The sequence below is a fragment of the Humulus lupulus genome, chromosome 8 (assembly GCF_963169125.1).
Source record: "Humulus lupulus chromosome 8, drHumLupu1.1, whole genome shotgun sequence".
Taxonomy (NCBI): Eukaryota; Viridiplantae; Streptophyta; class Magnoliopsida; order Rosales; family Cannabaceae; genus Humulus; species Humulus lupulus.
Window position 1 is genome coordinate 93,984,451 of NC_084800.1, and position 17,003 is coordinate 94,001,453.

The window sequence follows — 17,003 nt, forward strand, 5'->3', positions numbered from 1 at the left end:
TAGAAGGGTAAAATGGTAATTTTGACTAGCTCTAATTAACGAACCAATAATGGAGGACAAAACTACATACATTGATTATATCGATGAACTACTAGAGAAAACTCTGTAAATATAATTCTATAAATACTTAGAGTGCAATTCCATATTGGAGTTTTCATGGAATTAATAAATAAGATTATTAAATTAAAAAGTTTAATTAATAATCTGGTTTATTGGAGTTTTGTATTATAGGTCCATGGTCCCCAGATCACCTCTGTCCTACACTGTCAAGGGTAAGGATGTCAAAAGAAATATTTGTAAAGAGAAATGACTAAATTGCGAAGAAATTAATTTTCCAGGGGAAGGAAAAAATTATGTGATAATTATGGGTAATTGATTAATTGTGAATTAATTAATTATTTAACTATATAGTTTTTATTTTGAAAAACTATAGGTTAAAATTAATATTAATCTTGTTTGGATTAATATTGTACGCCCTGTTTTTCCCACGGGCTGATTAGCGAGCCGAGTTGCGGCCTAATCATGATTATCTCATGGACGTCCCACAGACCGAAGCTTCTGTCATTAGGTCGTACCTACTTAGCTCGAGGAGACTCAAGGGTTCGCCAAGATTGCACAAGACTTGACCCCGGATTCTGAAGGCCTATGGTCGAGTTAGGTATCCAGCTCGCGGTACAAACTGAGTATGAAGGCTATGACCCTTTGTAAAGTCAACACACGCAAGGTAAACGTGTATATATCAGACATCACGTGTCTTATATGCCCCTGACTTCTCGAACACGCAGCAAGAGCATGCGTATTCAGACACCCACGACTGGGTTGGGCTGTGCGGCCCATTATCTCCTTACCTATCGATTTGACCATACTTATGTGTCAGGTTTAGGAATTAATCATGAATGTCACAGAGTTGATGTGATAGATAAGAGGGTCACGTGATGACCTTCTTACCAACTCCCAGGTGCCTTCTCCTATAAATATGGAGACCTTGGGACTTAATAAGGGTTGGATTCTCTATTGTAAAAAAAGGCCCTGTAATCAAATATCCAGTATAGAGCAATAATATTGACTAGTGGAGTAGAAGGATTTTAACCTTTGAACCACTCAAAAAACGTGTCTTGTGTCACCTCTTTCCTTTTCTAAGATCTTACATCTGTTGCAGTTCACATTTAGCACTAATCCCTTCCTCTTCATTTCTTAATTACCTGTTGGCGAAGAACCGCGTCAATAGTTTGGTGCTTTCATTGAGAGCAAGTTCGATTAGTGCTGTTCCATACATCCAACTATGGTGACAACTCGATCTAGGCACGGTAACGAGATTGAATAACATGATGGGCAGGAGGCTCATCATACTGCCATCCCTGGTGAACAAGTTCCTGAAGTCCAGCAGCGGCCAGGAAAGCAGCCGGCGGGCCAAGATGATACTAGTAGTTCGGCGCCTCGACCGCCTAATCCAAACCCATGTTATTATACTGCGGTGGAGATGGAGAAGGCCCAGCTGAGGAGCCAGTTAGCAACAGCTAGCCAAAAAATTAAGGATATGCTGGCCCGACTACCCCCTCTCACAACCGACGCTAACGTCGGAGAGAGGCATGGTGAGGCTCCTAAGTCTCGCCAAGGTAATCGGTCCAGGCATAGCCGTTCGGACAGACTTCCAGCAGCCAACTCCACCTCTTCATCACACCATCGAGAGGCAGACTTCGGAGGAATGCCTAGAGCCGAACAACAGCAATACAACCGTTCGGTCAGGACGTCGACTCCTAGCTCCCAACCATCCTCGAGGACGCCCAGGGGAGCTCAAGGAAATTCTCAAAGGAGATCCGGAGTGGGCTCGCGACATCAGCCCGTTCCCAACAACCATCCTGCGCCTCGTCCAGATCGCCAGGCACGGGACCAGCAGGTTGGCATGGCTGAAAGGCCCCCACCAAACTTGATCCATCCTGACGGAACTAGGATAGCCTCTCTAGTCAGGCATCCTCCTTCTCCAATCAGATATCTGTCTCCTCCTCGACTCGTCTGAGACATCCCAGCCTATGGGAGTAGTAGGAGAAATCCGCCATCGGCAGGACCTTCCCGACGTAGCAGGGCGCTGAGGGAAAGCCCAGATCCTCAGCACCAGAGGCGGACTACAAGCCTATCTAGTAGGAGCCATTGGACCGGCAGTCGCCGGAGTGATCTCTCTGGGGGAGACCTGCGCCAGCGTCTGAGTTCGACGCAAAGTCATCAAACCACCCAGGGAGGCAACCTGCGAGATCGCCTCAACTCTCATAGAGGGGAACGAGCAGGAGGAGATGACCATGCTCGCTCAAGGGGGGCTCTATCCAAAGTACGTAACGGAGGGAATGTCCCAAATAACCTATCTCAAGATAGGAGGGGCAATAACCCACCAAATATGTACAATGGATCCTGAGCTGTTGAACAGCCCCGGAATAACCAAGGACATCAGGACCAAACCCTCGAGCGCTTGACTTAGATGGAGGAGCTGATGAGGAAGCTCCTGTCCGAAAAAGAAAAAGATGAATATGATTCAGGGGACGAGATGGAACTCTTCGCCCCCAGTATAGCAGTAACGGCGTACCCATCTGGTTTCCGTATGCCTCACTTGTCAAAGTTCAATGGGGACGGATACCCATCAGACCATCTAGGGATGTTCAACACCCTGATGATGGCCCACAACATTGGCCCCGAGCTGAGATGTTTAATCTTCCCTTCCACACTGACTGGACCTGCCAGGAAGTGGTTCAAGCAAAGTAAAAGACAGTCAATCAGTTCCTGGAAGACCTTCTCAGCTGACTTCAAAAGGGCATTCCAAGCCTCCCAGGCCGCCCGTGTTTAGGCCGACTCCCTGGCTAACGTGAGGCAGCAGCCCAGTGAGACTTTGAAGGCCTACCTGAGCAGATTCGCGAACGTTGCTGCTCGAGCCAGAGACGCGGATGATAGCTCCAAGCTCATGGCCATGAGAACTGGAATCCTCATTGGAGGAGACCTCTGGAAGGATATACAAAGGAAGGGAGTTGGCTCGGTCAACGAATTCCTTAACAGGGCCCAAGAATGGATAAACTTGGAGGAAGCCGAAGCTTTAACTGCGGGAACCAGCCAGGTCACCGGGCAGCCCGCTGGAGTGGGGACGGAGGTCGTGGCAGCGACCCAAAACGTCACACAGAACACCCAGCCCAGTGGAGGCAAAAGAAAGGGGAATGGCGAAAACAGTCCGCATGGCCAAAAGAAGAACAAAGCCATAGACAAGTTTAAGCCCGTCTTCGCGACTTATACCGAGCTAACCCAGTCTAGGGAGAATATCTTCCTAGCCAACTCTACTCGAGTCCCTTGGAAGAGGCCAGAGCCATTAAAGCACCACAAGGGGAAGAGAGACACTTCTAAGTTTTGCCGTTTTCATAACGACGTCGGCCACAATACCGACGATTGCAGACATCTAAAAGACGAGATCGAGACTCTCATCCGAGCCGTCTCCTTGGCTCAATATGCACAGAACAGGGTTCCAGCAAACCGACCTACTTCGGAAGTCCCGACCAGTCAGCCCGGGTCTCGCTTAGATCAGGATGTCCCTCCCCCTGTGGTAGGGGGGCAGATATCCACCATCTCTGGAGGTCTGCACATGGCCGGCACGAGAAGAGGCACCCAGAAGAGATACGTGAACGAACTAAAGGCTCATAACAGAGTGGAGTTCATTCCGGAACAGCGTCAGTCAAAGCAACAGAGATTGGAAAGGCAACCAATCATTTTTACGGAGGAAGACGCGGGCCATGTCCAGTTCCCTCACAATGATCCTCTGGTCGTAGCAGTCCAGCTCGTCAACCGGAGAGTGAGGAAGGTACTGATAGACAACGGGAGTTCGGTGAACCTCCTATTCCGATCCACCCTAGAGAAGATGGGTTTGACTGTCGCCGAGCTGAAGGCAACCTCCATGATGTTGTATGGTTTTTCGGGAGAAGGATCAGCAGCGATAGGGACGATCGAGTTAGTGATCACCCTAGGTGAAGGGTCTCGGAAAGTCTCCAAACTCCTCGAGTTCGTGGTCATTGACTGCTCCGCTGCCTACAACGCCATTTTGGGCCGACCTACGCTCATAGCCTTCGAGGCCGTCACGTCCATTCGCCACCTCGCAATGAAGTTCCTTACTTCAACGGGAATCTGCACTATCCTTGGCGATCAGCTCACTGCCACAGAATGCTACAGCATTTCCATGAAGGGAAAATATAAACCCGGGCAGCTGGCGATGGCCGTTCAAGGTGAAGAGGAATCTCAGGAACCCTTAGCTGATCCTGAGGTTGAAAAACCTCAAAGCGCCGAGGGGGAAAATGTCGTCTTAAGTGAGGACATTGACCCCCGAATAGGCGAGGACAGATCCGAGCTCCAGGCTATTGAGGAGCTCGAGGAGGTGAGTATCGATCCACAGAACCCTTGTCGGAAGGTCAAGCTCGGGAAAAACCTCTGTAGCAAGAGGAAGGCGGAGCTGACTACGTTTCTGCAGGATAACTTTGACGTATTCGCATGGTCGCACGAGGACATGGTGGGAATTAGCCCGAGTGTCATCATGCACACACTTCATCTGGATAAAAGCGTTCCTGCCAGGTCCTAGAAGCAAAGGCATTTAGGAACAACTCGAGCTGAAGCCCTAAAGGAAGAGGTAGCCCGGCTCAAGAAATGCGGCTTTATCCGTGAAGTCAAGTTTCCAATATGGGTTGCCAACCCCGTGCTGGTCCCGAAGCCTAACAGGAAATGGCGGACCTGCATCGATTTCTCTGACCTGAATAAAGCTTGCCCCAAGGATTGCTTTCCATTGCCCAAGATCGACCAGCTGGTGGATACCACGGTGGGGCACGAGCTCATGTCCTTTATGGACGCGTACTCAGGCTACAATCAGATCGCGATGAATCCGGCGGACCAGGAACACACCAGCTTCATGACCCCGACTAACGTCTATTGTTACAAGGTCATGCCGTTCGGTCTGAAGAACGCCGGAGCTACCTACCAGAGGCTAGTAAATAGAATGTTCGCGAACCAGATCGGAAAAAACATGGAAGTGTACGTTGATGACATGCTAGTCAAGTCGAAGACTGTCGATAGTCATGTTTTCGACCTGGAAGAATGTTTTAAGATACTACGGGAATATGGCATGAGGCTCAATCCACAGAAATGCACTTTTGGAGTCGCGTCAGGGAAATTCCTGGGGTTCATAGTCAATACCCGAGGAATCGAGGCGAACCCCGACAAGATCAGGTCATTGCTCGAGCTTCCCTCACCCAGATCGCGAAAAGATGTCCAAGGCCTTACGGGAAGAGTGGTGGCCCTCAACCGGTTTATTTCGAAGTCTACCGACAAATGCCTGCCATACTACAACCTACTCCGAGGGAACAAGAAGTTCGAATGGACAGTAGAATGCGAAAGCGCATTCCTCGACCTGAAGGCACATCTGGCTAAGCCGCCCGTGCTATCCAAACCCAAGGCAGGAGAGCCTCTTTTTCTCTACCTGGCTGTCACTGAGGACGCAGCTAGTGCCATACTGGTACGAGAAGAGGGCCAAGTTCAGAAGCCAGTCTACTACATCAGCAAGAGACTTCTCGGGGCAGAATCCCGATACCCGCTGATGGAGAAATTGGCGTTCTGCCTTATCATGGCCTCGCGAAAGCTCAAGCCGTACTTCCAGTCCCACTCGATTCACGTCATGACCGATCAACCTTTAAGGCAAGTTTTGCAAAAGCCTGAAGCATCAGAACGTCTATTAAAATGGGCAATCGCACTCAGTCAGTTCGAAATTCTTTACACTCCGCGAACTGCTATAAAAAGTCAGGCCCTGGCCGATTTCGTAGCGGAGTGCACGGGATTCTAGGAAGATCCCGCAGAAAACTCACCCCAAATCAGCCCGCCCCAGGCCTTGTGGAGGGTCTTTGTAGATGGTTCGTCCAACGAAAACGGCTCCGGAGCTGGAATCATTTTGATATCCCCCGAGGGACATAGATTCCACTCGGCACTGAGATTCGGATTCAAAGCCTCCAACAACGAGGCTGAATACGAAGCTTTGCTGGCGGGACTGAGGATAGCCCAGGAGTTGAAGGCGAGCTTCGTCCAGTGCTTCAGTGACTCCCAGCTCGTGGTGAACCAGGTGCTGGGCGAATATCAAGCACGGAGACCCAAGATGGCCGCCTATCTGGCAAAGGTGAAATCTGAGCTGTCCGCGTTTGAGCGAGGCTCAGTCGAGCAGATACCTCGGGAGCAGAATGCTAATGCAGATGCTCTTGCCAAGCTCGCCACCTCTGGGGAAACGAAGACATTGGGGCTAGTACCAGTCGAGTTCTTGGAGAAACCAAGCGTAGAAGATGTCAGGATGGAGGTTAAGATGATTGATGCCAGGCCGACCTGGATGACCCCCATCATTGAATATCTCATCGAAGGCAAGCTGCCTGAGAGACGTAACGATGCACGGCGAGTCCTGTATCAAGCTCCTTGGTATGCGATAGTCGATGGGGTGTTGTACCGACGTGGGCACTCCCTACCTCTCCTCCGGTGTGTTCTTCCAGGCGAAGCAAAGGCCATCCTACAGGAAGTGCACGAAGGATTTTGCGGAGACCACACTGGGGGGCAGAGCTTGGCCTTAAAGGTCTTGAGACAGGGGTATTACTGGCCAACTCTGTCCAAAGACTCGATCTCATACGTAAAGAAGTGCGACAAGTGCCAGCGGTTCGCCGCAGTTTCCCGAGCTCCTCCAGTCGAGCTGAAGATGATCTCGTCCCCATGGCCGTTTGCTGTTTGGGGGATAGACTTGGTGGGCGCCCTCCCCACTGGGAAGGGCGGGGTCCATTACGTCGTGGTAGCCATCGAATACTTCACTAAGTGGGCTGAGGCAGAACCTTTGGCAACGATAACGTCCAAAAAGGTGCTGGATTTCGTGGTTAAGAGCATCGTCTGTCAGTTCGGCCTGCCTAGGAAGATCGTTTCCGAAAATGGCACTCAGTTCGACAACGACCTGTTCACCGAGTTTTGTGAAAGATACGGAATCATAAAAAGTTTATCCTCCGTGGCTTATCCTCAGGCTAATGGCCAGGTCGAAGCTGTCAACAAGACCCTGAAGACGAGCCTCAAGAAGAGATTGGATGAAGCGAAGGGGGTCTGGCCAGAACAGCTCCCCCAGGTCCTATGGGCGTATCGGACCTCACATCGGACTCCTACGGGTCATACTCCCTTTTCCCTAACCTTTGGGAGTGAGGTGGTCCTCCCCGTGGAAATTAAGGTGCTTTCGCATAGAGTCCAGTCTTATGACCAAAATCGAACCACGAGCTCCTGTGCAATTCCCTTGACCTAGTTGATGAAAGGCGAGAGGATTCGCAACTCCAGCTCGCCCACTATCAGCAAAAGATCACTCGCTATTTCAATTCCAAAGTCAAAAAACGCGCCTTTAGCATTGGCGACCTAGTCCTAAGGAGAGTTTTTCTGGCCGGGAAAGATCCCAAAGATGGAGTTTTGGGACCAAACTGGGAAGGACCATACCAGGTCATCGAAATCATTAAGGAAGGAACCTATAAGCTGGCTCGACTGGATGGAGTGGCGGTCCCGCGGACTTGGAACGCCATCCACTTAAAGAAATATTGTCAATGATTCACTTGTAAGGCCTGGAAGGCCACTTTTTTTTTTGTGTATGAAGCAATGAGAATCCGCATTTTGTTTATATTTGTACATGTTTTCAAGTGTAATCCAAAGTAACCACGAAAGACCCTTTCCCAGTTACTTGGGGGGCACATGGTACCTGGATATAACCAGGTCTCCTTAATGACTTAGAAGTTGATTCATATCGATTGACCGTTGTTTTTCTTAAAAAACGCAAGATATTGATAAGGATTAACGCTAACTAAGTCCTATCCTGGTCTTAACCGGGTCATGAAACTTAGAAGTTGATTTAAATCTATTGATCGTTGTTCTTCTTAAAGAGCTCGAGATATGGATAAAAGTTAACGCGAACTAAGTTTTCAAATTAAGTTCCTGGTCTTAACCAGGTCATAAAACTTAGAAGTTGATTTAAAACTATTGATCGTTGTTCTTCTTCAAGAGCTTGAGATATGGATAAAAGTTAATGCGAACTAAGTTTTCAAATTAAGTTCCTGGTCTTAACCGGGTCATAAAACTTAGAAGTTGATTTAAATCTATTGATCGTTGTTCTTCTTAATGAGCTCGAGATATGGATAAAAGTTAACACGAACTAAGTTTTCAAATTAAGTTCCTGGTCTTAACCGGGTCATAAAACATAGAAGTTGATTTAAATCTATTGATCGTTGTTCTTCTTCAAGAGCTCGAGATATGGATAAAAGTTAACGCGAACTAAGTTTTCAAATTAAGTTCCTGGTCTTAACCGGGTCATAAAACTTAGAAGTTGATTTAAATCTATTGATCGTTGTTCTTCTTCAAGAGCTCGAGATATGGATAAAAGTTAACGCGAACTAAGTTTTCAAATTAAGTTCCTGGTCTTAACCGGGTCATAAAACTTAGAAGTTGGTTTAAATCTATGGATCGTTGTTCTCCCTAAAGAGCTCGAGATATGGAAAAAGATCAGCATAAACTAAGTTTTTCAAGAAATTGTAGCCAAAATGCATAAAGGCAAAAAGGAGAAGATCAATTAAAAGCGTTAAAGTAAATTGTCTCGAGGTGAAAGCACCTCATTCAAAGGTTACATTAAAATTATTTAAAAAATATTGGGGGACACAAGAAAAGAAACGCCCTAAGCCCCACCAGGTGGTCCCTTGGAGGTCGCCGTCTCACCTTGCTCAGCTGTGACAGAACCATCCTCGGTCTCTGAGGGTGCCTCTTTATCAAGGCGATCTTGGAACTTCACCAGCAAGCGCGCCCAGAGACTCGCTGACATGAAGGAGAAGTCTGCATCTGGATTGTAGGCCCAGCAGTGGTAGAAAAGATCTTCCATGGACTTTTCCGAAGTTGTCCGCTCGACCTCTAGGGCAGCCTGGGTGACCTGGACCTCAGTCTTCGCGGCATCTAGGTCCGTCCTCGAGGTGGTAAAGGAGGTCTCAAGCTCTTGGACCTTCGAACGAGTTTTCTCCAGCTCGACCTGCAAGGCCGCCAGGGCATCCTTGGCCGCTTGCAGGGTAGTCTGATGCTCGTCCCTCATGTCCCCGAGCTGAGTTTTGGTCCTGATGATGCTCCGATGAAGGGCGACAACACTCTGCGAAGACGGAAAGACAATTGCCTTAGGAAAAAGCAGGGCAAAGTATAACAATGTAAAAAACCACAAAAAGGTTAAGGTTAACTTACCGTCATGGCCATGCCTAGTGAAGACTCCAGCACGCCCACTGGGCTCATTGTCTCGATGGCCCGGAGCTCCTTCTCGATGAACTTGTATATATGGCTGACGGCGTAGTTCGCCGACTCATACACCGTTCCCCGAAAGGCCTCGGGGATCTTCTCCAGGTCCTAGGGATTGACTGGGATGCGTACATTGGAAGGTACGATGGCCAATGTCCCGACCTCCTTTCCTGCATCTCGGGCAGCGAGTGGAGCTCGCGGAGCTGGTGGAGGCATATTGCTTCCCCCTGCAGCAGGAAGGACCGCTCCCGCGACCTGTGTGGCTGGGGCTTGATCCTTCTCCTTCGCAGGGGACTTGGTGGGGGTCCCGGCGGCATTCTTGGACGTCCGAAGCCTCTTCGTTCTTGGCCCAGCGGCGGCGTTCCCTCCAAAGACTGCACCTCGCAGGCTCTCCTCGGGCTGAGACATCTCTTCTGCCAAGGCAAAAACATGGTTAGTACGAGAATTAATGATCATGCAAAAACAATAGTGAAGGGGTAAAGAAAAATTCAAGTATGTGTACTAAGGGAATCCTACCCCCCGAGCTAGTAGAAGAATCTAAGTCGATTACTTCCCGAGCTGGCGCAAGTTCTGGGTCCAGGTCTGACTCAGGGCTAGATTCCTCTACATATTGCCTAATCCCAGGGCTACAACACCCCTCCGGAGTGATGGCCATGTGCGAAGGTTGGTCCCATACTCCTCGAATAGGATCGACCTAAAGGCTAGGGTGTTATCTACTACTACGGTACCCCTAGGCCGGCTATCTTGGTAGTCCAACACAAGCCGGTCGACGCAATGGAGCAGGGTTGTGTTCAGGTCTAGATCACTTCGGTGACGATGGACGAGTTGCCTAGGATTGAACCTAGCCAGCCGGGGGTCTGCTGTGGCCCTATCTAGACTCCTAAACATGTAAGGGTTACCTTGGCCAGAAGCACCCGCGGCTGCTCCGGATTGGATCCTCTCCTCACCCGTCCCCGGGACGACCTCCAAGGTCCGCTTCCTATTCCTCACGAGGGGAACTTCGTCGCCCTCGTCCTCCTCATCCTCGTCTTCCGCGACCTCCTCCACGATGATGGGTCTGGTGTCGCGAGCTGGGGGAAGCCCCTCGGGCCTCCTGAGGTTCAAAATCTGATTTGGGAAAATCAGCTTGCAGGCCACCATCGTCTTGTCCGTTACGAGCGCGCGGTAATCTTTCTCACTGGGGGGCAAGCCCGCCAGTGTCTCATATTGGGCCCCGAGGGTCACCGATTTCTCTGTCCTCGCGAAGATGGCTGCATGATTGGTCTAAGTCAGAAAAGGATGTGGGAGGAGCAAAGACGACACTTAACTTCTGAGCTAAGGATAAAAAAAACAACACACTTACGAGGGCGATTGAAATAGTGGAGCTCGCAGTTTCTGAACCCCGTCGACATGAAGAACTGGTCCTTGAATTCGTTGGGGTGGCTGGGCAGCTCGATGACCGCAGCCGTATTGGGAAATCGGGTTAAGTAGTAAAACCCGTCGCCTTGCCCCCGCTGATCCGGGCTGGCCTTGAGGCAGAAAAAGTATAAGATGTCCGCAGGAGTGGGGACCTCCCACTCGTGCTTCTGAAACAAGTATTTCAACCCCTCCAGCAAGCGATAGGAGTTGGGGGGGGGGGGGGGGGGGAGCTGAAATGGGGCCAACCCCACGTCATTAAGAAAATCAGCAAAATACTGATCCAGTGGGAGGAAGGCCCCCGCCTTAAAATGTTCGCCGCTCCAGGCCGCGAATGATTCATCAAGCGGCGCACAGCTCTGCTCGCCCTCTGCGGCAGGTCGGGCCACCACGGATGCCCTCCCCAGGGCGATGTTGTGGGAGAGAAAGATTTTGTTGATCTTCGTCTGGTCGGTGACCTTCGAGATGATCCTCTCCGCCTCAAAGAAGGCATCGGGGGCGACCTCTACCTCCTGCTCCACCACCGGCCCAAAGTTGGGGATTGGGGAGTCCGGCATCACCGCCTTTCCTTTGTCCTGCTGTGAGGCCGATTTTCGGACGGTCTTCTTGGGAGCGTTCCTTTTTGTTGCCATCTGGTCGCCTAACGAACAAAAGAAAACATTTCAGAAAAGGCGACCCAAGCGCGAGGAAAAATCAAATGTTATTTGCACGAGCTGAGGTAAGCCCAGCCCGTGGAGAGTGGGACCACGCGGTTCGATGAACACGCGCCTGTGCTCCCAACAGATCCCCGATTACTCGAAATTCGTGTGTCAGGAGGGTCAGGATAGAATTTGCCTTGGGGGGAAAGTTTCAGTAGGCAAAAATTGCAAAACCGCCTGTGAAGCGTGTTCCCTAAGCTACCCGGTTTTGCACCCAAAAGTTCCAAAACTCCTACCCAGAAATTTTCCCCAGAAAAAACATCCTGTAAACCATACTCTTAAATGATTTCCTACAGCAAAAATACCCTAGCCTAAAAAGGGGCTCTCACCCTCCATATCCAAAAAACCCAGTAAAACCATGCATGCGGCTACAGTAAAATATTTACCTAAGCTACAGTGAAATATATTTTCAAAACACACATGATCAAGAAACTTACAGTGTTTGACTGGGAGGTGGATGAAGGTATTGCCTGGGTGAAAGCTTCGTCGGAGTACCGGCTTCCATAGCTTTGAAGAAATCCTGACGTCTGAGCCTCTTGAACGCTGAGTATAGCAGTCACAGAGAAGAGGGTTTTTTCGTCTGAGATGAAGAGAGAAGAAGAAGAGAAATTCGGAAAAATTTCAAATGAAAGGGTGGCCCGTGCGTAGGGTGGCCACCCCTTTTTATATACGTGAAGGGTCACATGTAGAGGGCCATTGGATGGCCCTGATGAGGGATCTGAGGCCCTCCACTCAAAATACGGAACGACGGCTGAGCATAGGCTAGGCCATTAAATGCGGTTCTAGTAAGACGTACCGTCACCAACCACGATGTTCCACGTATCAGGCGCCTGCGTAAAAGGTGGAATATGAAGAGTTCATGGGGAAGCCTAAAAGTCCCTACTGTGGTCTTATCCGACGTGGCATACCACGAGTAGGGGCTTGGGGGCAGATGTACGCCCTATTTTTCCCACGGGCTGATTAGCGAGCCGAGCTGCGGCCTAATCATGATTATCTCGTGGACGTCCCACAGACCGGAGCTTCTGTCATTAGGTCGTACCTACTTAGCTCGAGGAGACTCAAGGGTTCGCCAAGATTGCACAAGACTTGACCCCAGATTCTGAAGGCCTATGGTCGAGTTAGGTATCCAGCTCGCGGTACGAACTGAGTATGAAGGCTATGACCCTTTGTAAAGTCAACACACGCAAGGTAAACGTGTATATATCAGACATCACGTGTCTTATATGCCCCTGACTTCTGGGACACGCAGCAGGAACGTGCGTATTCAGACACCCACGACTGGGTTGGGCCGTGCGGCTCATTATCTCCTTACCTATCGATTTGACCATACTTATGTGTCAGGTTTAGGAATTAATCATGAATGTCACAGAGTTGATGTGATAGATAAGAGGGTCACGTGATGACCTTCTTACCAACTCCCAGGTGCCTTCTCCTATAAATATGGAGACCCTGGGACTTAATAAGGGTTGGATTCTCTATTGTAAAAAAAGGCCCTGTAATCAAATATCCAGTATAGAGCAATAATATTGACTAGTGGAGTAGAAGGATTTTAACCTTTGAACCACTCAAAAAACGTGTCTTGTGTCACCTCTTTCCTTTTCTAAGATCTTACATCTGTTGCGGTTCACATTTAGCATTAATCCCTTCCTCTTCATTTCTTAATTACCTGTTGGCGAAGAACCGCGTCAACAAATATAAAGAGAGAGAATAATAAATATCTTATTTATAATATAATAATTATTTATTTAATTTAAAACTGATATCTTAAGATAAAGTTAATTTTTAATTAATTGATATTTATGTTGGGATAAATATATTGTCTTAAAGATTGATTAAACAAACAAATGAGATAATTAGGAATACATGATACAGACTTAGGCGACACACACTGTATTATACAGTGTATGGCGCATAACATCAGTTATTTAATCCCTGAGATTTGAATTTTGAATTTCAAATAATATTGTTTAATCAGTTATTCAATTAATCTTTTTAAATATGATTTAAATAAATAATTAAATGAAAATATCTAATCAGTTTTAATTTGAATTATATTTGAATTAAATAAATATTATTTAATTAGATTAAATATCTTTATAAGTCTGATAGTACGTGACTTTCAGAATAAGGCTTGATTATTATTTTGAAAAATAAAAAGATAGACTCTCTCTCTAAAGCGATAGTTTTCTCTAAACCTGAAAACTATTCTAAACATTCTCTCTGTCAAAACTCTCTAGATCTCATGTGTTGAGGACATCTAGGGAGTCACATAAATCAACATTTTGAATCCTATGTGCCCACACACGTCCTTGTGTGTTTGAGGATTGACCTGGAAGATCACGGTGTGAGATCTCAGAATACTGGATAGGAAGATCGTTGATTTATACAAAAAGACTCAATGACACTTGATAGGCTATAAGATGCAATGTCTGATCTATTTGTATGTGATTTAATATTTATAAATGTGTATGATCCTGGATGGTATTAATATTTATTAAAATGGGTCCTTATATTCCGCTGCGTACCTTTGATTTGATCATTTAATACCAACATACCCTTTCACAAAGTCCCTTTCACACAATCAATAAGATTCCAAAACAAGTACTCATACAGTTAATGCATATCTACACATCCTTCCAAACACAAGTACCCTACACTGATTTAATAATACAACTAACTAAGAACCTCACAAAACTTACCAACACAGACAACAATAAATAAATACACCAATATCATCAAAGTCCACTGTTAAAGCACAAAACCCATTTCAAAATGACAGAAACTCATAGTCAAATGCATTCAAATGAATAAGAGGATATTAAGACTTACCATACTCAGAGGGGTCATCCCCACGAAGCCGTCAAAGGGGCATTGCCCACAATCATCGTCAGAGCAATTAGGTTTGTCGGAGCAAACTACAGGTCGAGTTGTCGTCTCCAATAACTCTGTTAGGGCTTTTTTTTTTTTTGCCAGAAATGTTTGGGTATTTTTGGTTCCTGTCGTAAAAGGGTTAAGGGATTTAAGGGTGTATTCGATTAAATAGGTTCTGGGTTTAATTATTATTCTTAATTAGTTTGTTTTATTTCATTAACTAAATATTTATTTTTAATAAAAGTTATTATTGTTTTGTCAAATTTTGGTTAATTTTTTAAAATATGAATTGTAATTAAATTGGTATTTAAACATAGAAATAAAGGAATTTGATCTGGGCTCTCCACATGTCAACCATTCCCACTGAACGGACCTGGTAGTGACGGAACTAAGTAAGACGTAACGTTTGATAATTTTGCTATCAAAAAAAAAAAAAGAATGGGTATATAAGTGTATAACATACAAAATATTAAGTATTTGTGTCGTAAATACCATTTTATTTATTAAGTTTTAAAATACCATATTTTAAAAAAGATCCATTTTTTATAATTAAATTTCTATTTTTTATTTTTTTAAATGTTATTATAGATTATCATATAAACTAAAATTTGCCTGAAGTTAAGTTATACAAGCTTTAAATTCTAATTTTATTTCAACATAAACTTTTTTAATAATATTAGGTCGCGTTTGGGTAGCGAGATTGGATAGGATTTAAAAATAGAAGAGAAAAAATATAGAAGAATGAATGAATTGATCATTTGCCAACAACAAATTAAAAGAAAGCAAGTTGGATGCAAAGTTGTAATTTTTTTTCCTTATTATTAAAAGGGATATTTGTGTCGAAAATACATAAATTATTGTGTTTGTAGCACTTAAGTACCTAAGTTATTTTTTTGGCGGCGAAAGTACATTCCTTCCATGTTTTGGTGCAGTTTAGTACAATTGTTTATTTCACTGTTAAGTCTGCCTACATGTTGTGAAATTTACTTATAACTTGAGTAATTTTACTGCAAACATATCTTAAATTGGGTACTTTCGCTGCAAATATCTATTTAATTGAGTATTTTTGCCTACGTGTCACAATCAAACTTAATGGTGAGAATTAACGGTTGTACCAAACTGCACTAAAACATAGAAAAATGGTACTTTTGCCGCCAAAAAATAACTTAGGTACTTAAGTGCTATAAATGTAATAACTTTAGTACTTTCACCGCAAATATCCATTATTAAAATACATGAAAATAAGAATTCGATATGATAAAATTATCCAAAGTTTTTCAATGGGATTAAGTTATCACATACTAGGGGGGTTATTTAGGTTATTGGATTAGTTTTTTCCCATATCCACTATAATTTCATTAAAAAATCACATGATAAAAATTATTCAATCCAATCTTACTCTCCGAATGTGGCATATGTTTACTAAACATTATTATAGCACTTTTACATTAAAAAAAACAATTTTAAACTTTTCTAAAAGCTTTATATAAATGACTTCAAGAGGATTTTGCTATTGAACAAAATGTTTCTATATGACACCTTAAGGTACCAAATACCACATGATGCAACAAATAACGGTTGATATAATTCAATATTGGGTCCCACAAATTCAAATTTAACTTAGAATAAGAATACGTGGAACTCGATATTAAATTACATCGATCTTTGCATGTCACATCATGTGATGTTGGACACCATACACTGTCCTATAGTAATATTCTATTAAAAAAAACCTATAAAAAGTTGCAAAAACAAAAATGAAAATTTGAGTTTATATGCATCATGTGGGGCCTATCTGAAAACTATCTCCTTTATTGCAAAAATTAAAAATAGGGTGCGTCTATTTGCACCGACTTTTTTCTCTCTCCTCAAGGCTTTTCTAATTAAATCCCCTATAAAATTATAAAATATATTGATATTTTTTATTTCCCCACCCTTCTACATTATATTTAGGTTGATTTTAGGTTAGTTTAGAGAGTAATTTAAGATGTTATTTTAGTGTTTTCACTTTAGTTTGAGCTGATTTATGCTTGTTTTTTTTTTTTTCAAGTTTTATGGTCAAGTACATGACGTGGAGTGAAATAAGAAGAAACATATTAAATATGATGGAATTAGTGTTGAGTGTGGAGTTTCAAGATATTATGGGTGGAAAATACTAAGTTGAAGATGCTCAACACGAGTCGTTTATACTCTGTAACGCAAGTCTAAAAATTCAAGTCGCATTTCGACCATGATTTCTTCACTTTATAGAAAAACGCATAGAAATAGAAGCTGTAGACCTTTCTATTATCTATCCTTAACTTTTTCAATAATTAAATTCTGAGTTATATCGAGAGAGTTGTGGTCAAAATACTATTGCTAGTCACTGTAGAGTTTTTACAATGTGAAGGTTTTGTCCGCCGTGGTCGTGCCCAAATAATAGTGCGACCGCGCCCGACGCCGACAGAGGAAAAAATATATGTTTTTGAAATATATTTTTGGTATTTCATTACCCAAAGGTTGGAACACTATAAACACATCTTATTAGAACATTTTGGGGGGACTTTTGGAGAGCCCTAAACTCAGAGACACTTTAGAGGCCATTGAGGAGAGCGGGATTGGATCTTGTTGACCTATGAAATTGGTCAACGGTCGTATGTACAGTATACGAAACCTTTTGAATTAAATAAATATAATATACAACAGAGTACAAATATCTTATACAAACACACATAA